We start from the raw sequence: 4631 nt of genomic DNA on the forward strand, positions 1-4631 counted from the left end.
AGATAAAAATAAAAAAAAAATTACAAATTTTTTTTTACGATTAAGAATAAATTATATTTACATCCAATTGGATAAAAATTCTATGCTTACTCTCCTAAAATTTATTTTTTTCTAACATTTTAATCTAAACTTAACAGAAAACCATTAACTTTAAATGGGATTCAAATGCCACGTAAGAAAATTTTAAAAATAATCAAAATTATCTTACATAATATAACAGCCATCCAAGAATATAAAAACAATGTATGTATTGTCTTCCTCACTCGAGCAATTTTGACTTTTTATATGAGGTAAATTAATTCATTAACATCGTCAATTTAATTAGATTTAAATGTATATTTTACAGATTATTGAGTGTAAATGTATTAAACGTAAACCACAGAAAGATTTTTATAATTTATTCAAAAATAAAATACAAATGATAAGGCTAAAATCAAGAAAAAAAGGTTCTTTGTTTATTTGCACGAAAATATTAACAGCTTGTTTGAAACTACATTAGATAATTTGGATGATTGAGGATACAAGCATCAAATTGCAGTATATGTTTGCAATATTCTTTTGTCATTCAATTCGACTTCTGTAGACCCTATAAAATTTCCTTTGACCATCATAAAAGAAGAATTGTGTATTAGCAAGGGATATTCTAGATGTTGATCTCATATATGTCAGAAGTTTTTGAATTCCCGCAATCATCATAGGTTAAGGCCAGGCTTGTCCTCATGGTATATCACGAGCTCTCCTGCAACCAGTGGCCATATTCAAGGTTCTCATAACATGAACAAGTGAAAGGGACAAGCATATGAAGGAGGAATCTGCACAAAGAACAGTAAAAACACATGGCCTCAAAAAAAAAATACTCCAAATTCGGGGATGAAACTATGACCAAGTGAATGGAAGCAGGCCATGCTATGAATTGCATAATATTTTGACACTTCAACAAAGCAAGCCAAACAAGTTGAGCTGCAAGCAAAAGATCTGACGCAAATCAAGCCTCTTAAGATGAACTAAGTTATATTTTTTAGTATTGTTCTATGGGCAAAATCAGGCCAACAAAATTGTCAGTGAGCACGTACAGAGCTGAGATGCTGTCAAACGTGAACTTTTTTAAAGCAGAAGTTCATACTTCGTTATATTTCTACAGAGCCGGCTTTCCTTTGGCCGCTAACATGTCAAGCAATAGTCCAACTTCCTAAAATCTGATACCAATTGATAGAATGATAGTAAATGAATCATAGTAGTGTCCTTCAAGTCTTCTTCCCAAAGACAAGATCAAAATGATAAACTTTTTTCTCTTTATTATATTTATTTTCCAAGATAGAGAGATCATCAACCAATGAAAGAATTACATTTTTCAAACTTCTCTTCCATATCTACATACAAAACCATGTCTCAAAATCCCAAATCTTCCAATTAGAAACAACTAAATCCCAATCCTAAACCAAGGTGGAGCAGGAGGACGTCGAAGGATCAAACAAGGCCGGGACAAGATACTTCCTCCCGCGGGCCCCATTCGCGTTGTAGCTTGCCCCCGTTGTAGGGTCCACCAACAAATCCCCGGGATATCCCGGATACGCCCCCTTGGCATAAACCCCCGGGCACGCCGTCGCCGCCTCCAACGGCGCTTCCTTCGGCCCCTGGTAGAATCCGTCGCCGAACGGATTGGTCACCGTCCCGGCCATCATGCTTGCCAGGTTCATCACCATGCCGTCAATCCCAATGTCGCCGTTAGGCGCCACTAACGGCGGGGTCTGTGGCCCGTTAGACCGGCTGATGGAAGGGCCAGGCGCACTGACCCGGGCACTGGGTCGCCGGGTTGCCGACCCAGATGTAGGCCGAGCCGGACCTCCGGTCCGAGCCGTGGAGCCCGCACCGGCTCATGCAGAACCCCTCGACCGTCACGTCCGCGGCCGTTAAAAGCAACGCGATCCCGCCCTTCTTCGGGCCAGCCTTCGCCGCCAGCTCGGAGATTTGGTCTCTCGTAAGGGACTTGCCCAAAGAGCACATCTCGTCCGAGACTTGGCCAGCCAAAAGGATTTGGGTCATCTTTGAGCTCTTGATTCCAGCCTTGCTCAAATAGACCGCATCTATGGTGTTCCACCACTGAGACACGGAAGGACTTGATAGCTTTTGGTGGGGTTGCGGGGTGAGGGAGAGGAGGAAGTCGGAGATGATGGACTTTTGGGATGGGGTGAACTTGCCATACCAGAGGATGGCGATGGGGACGTCACCTTGGAGCACTGCTCCATTGTGGTATTCGAGTGGTGTTGGTTGGACCAAGGTGGCTAGCTTTCTGGATCCCATGCACACTTGGGCCAAGCACACTAGTACTAGAGCTAGAAGGGTGGCGCTAGCTATTTGAGTTGAAGCCATTTGGGAATGGGGAAGGTTTCAAAAGACGGAAGAAAGGAGAGGTTTTTGATGGAGTTGGATGAGTGGTGAAAGGAGGTATATATATAAGTAGGTGAGTAGGGGAGAGTGCGTTCAATAATTGGTCACTCGGAATAAAATAAATAAGGTAAAGAGGGCTTCGTCTCAGCTTCGTGAGACATTGTGGAACGCACTATGTGGAGTGGAATTGGGATCCATTCTATACCCTTCTCTGGTCTTTTGTGACTATCTAAAGTTCAAAATCTTAGACCAATGGCCTCTTAAATATTGTAGTTTAATAGAACAGAACGTGGAGAGGTGGCCGGGGAATTGGGTAGGGATGGGTTCCTGGCTTAGTCTCAGTTGGATGGCTTAATGGGTCGGGAAAATTCCAACTTCCAAGATAGACTCAAAATTGGATGGCTAGCTTTCAACCATCTCAGCCGATCATTAAGCGAGTGCATGTGCCCCATTCCCTTGGGAGTCCACAGTCTATGTCAGCGTGCGATGGCTGTTTGTCTCGAGAACAGCTCAATGTTTCCCACACGTGTCAGGGAGCAAGTCTAAACAGTGGGACATGTTTAATTAATAATGCGGGTTACAATAATTTTTCTTTTTTTTTGCGCTAAAGTAGATAATTCATATATTTGTAGTACGATACATCCAACAAAGTTAGAAAACAACAAGAACGTAACCAGCGTGCTCTCAGCAACTCTCTCTCTCTCCGACTCAAAGGGCATTCTCCAAGTGACTAGCAACATACGAGGACATCTAGTCCATGACTTCATTAGCCTTTTTGAATACGTGCTTGGCCTGAAATGGTACACCACCACCGTTACAATGACTTTTTTGACACGTGGACTCATCAGTTATATATATATTTTTAATTTTGGAATATTTGCTCTACAATTTGATTGTTAGTTAACAAATCAATGGAAATGGTTTTGATTAATTTGAGTTGTCTAGATCAGTTACGTCAAAACTCAGACGTTCGCTAAATTGATTGGACCGGAGCATTATAGTCGAGTGAGGAGTTATCGCGTTAGAGTTACCCACACTCAGTTGTCTGCAGTGAGTAGATATACTCATGATGCCAGATATAGTAGTAACATTACAGAGTCTTGTAGTCTGAAGGTAGCAATCAGAAAGAGATAAAGGAGATGAGTTTAATAATTTATATTACTTTATGATTTTTGTATTCTCAACTTCTAAAGTATTTATTTTTTTCTTGTAGATTTCTAATGCTTCCAGTAGTCATAGAGATAATGATGATACTGCCCCTTGATAGTCCTTAGACGCTTTTTAATATAATCACTTCAGCGTAGGCAATTAGTGGTGCCTATAAACGTCGTTTTTTATAACTCACGATGCAAAATAAAAGCATCATAAAATTATTTTTCCACGGTAGAATTGTCGACGCTTTGCGACGTTTTAGAAAGTGTCAGAAATTTTACTAGTAGTGCATTTTCATGTTGGCAAATTCATTAAAAAGCGTCGGTAATGTCAGATATTTTTGTAATAGGTATTACTAGCTAGGGAGAGAATTTGAAATTCTAAAAACTCTCCATGCATCTCTAGCTTTAATTGATCGGTCTGCCATGGTCGATTTCGAGGCATATCAATGGTAATATAATATTAGGAGAATGAGAGGGTGCTTCCTCTCAGTTTCGTGAGACATGATGCCAAGGGTGGACCGTGGAATTCTGGAGCAAACATTGGTGGCGAACAGCTACTGGGATCCAGGTTATAAAGTCTCTGGTATCTTTAGCCAAGGACAACTTCATAGTAGTTTAATATGTCGTGGCCTAGAGACGGCTGGAGACCTCTACTACCATATAGGTTATATGGTCATCCGTGGGGCTGTCGAAAAGCATAGGACCCGGGGAGGCCATGCCCTTGGTATCGGGTGGGGAAGGTTCCTTAACTAGAGTCCTTAAGTTGATGGCTTTTTGGGTGAGGACGGTTCCAAGCAAGTCCCAGAAGTTTATGGCACTTCAACCCTCTTCGGCGTTCATTCAGCATGTGCACGTGCTCCCTGGCTCTAGGGTCTCGTTTATAAATGAGCTGATCATTAAATAAAACTTGAGCTTTGTCTGCTTTCAATCGAATGCACTTGGTGGAGCCAACTACTACACCGAAACCATTAATGTTCAGGAAGGACTTGGTTTGTTTATAGTCCTAATCGTTGTCTCAAGCCTAGCTACAACTCTTAAATAGATTTAACAAACATATACTCTATAATTATGCATGGAAAGCAATAACCA

At 41.2% G+C, this 4631-nt stretch overlaps 1 pseudogene; it reads right to left on the bottom strand.

Annotated features, from left to right (window-relative positions):
- Window positions 1–1271: 1271 nt before the first annotated feature.
- On the bottom strand, window positions 1272–2412 carry LOC103720183 (annotated as a pseudogene).
- Window positions 2413–4631: the final 2219 nt, after the last annotated feature.

Source organism: Phoenix dactylifera, chromosome 6 (assembly GCF_009389715.1).
Source record: "Phoenix dactylifera cultivar Barhee BC4 chromosome 6, palm_55x_up_171113_PBpolish2nd_filt_p, whole genome shotgun sequence".
In the NCBI taxonomy this organism is placed as follows: Eukaryota; Viridiplantae; Streptophyta; class Magnoliopsida; order Arecales; family Arecaceae; genus Phoenix; species Phoenix dactylifera.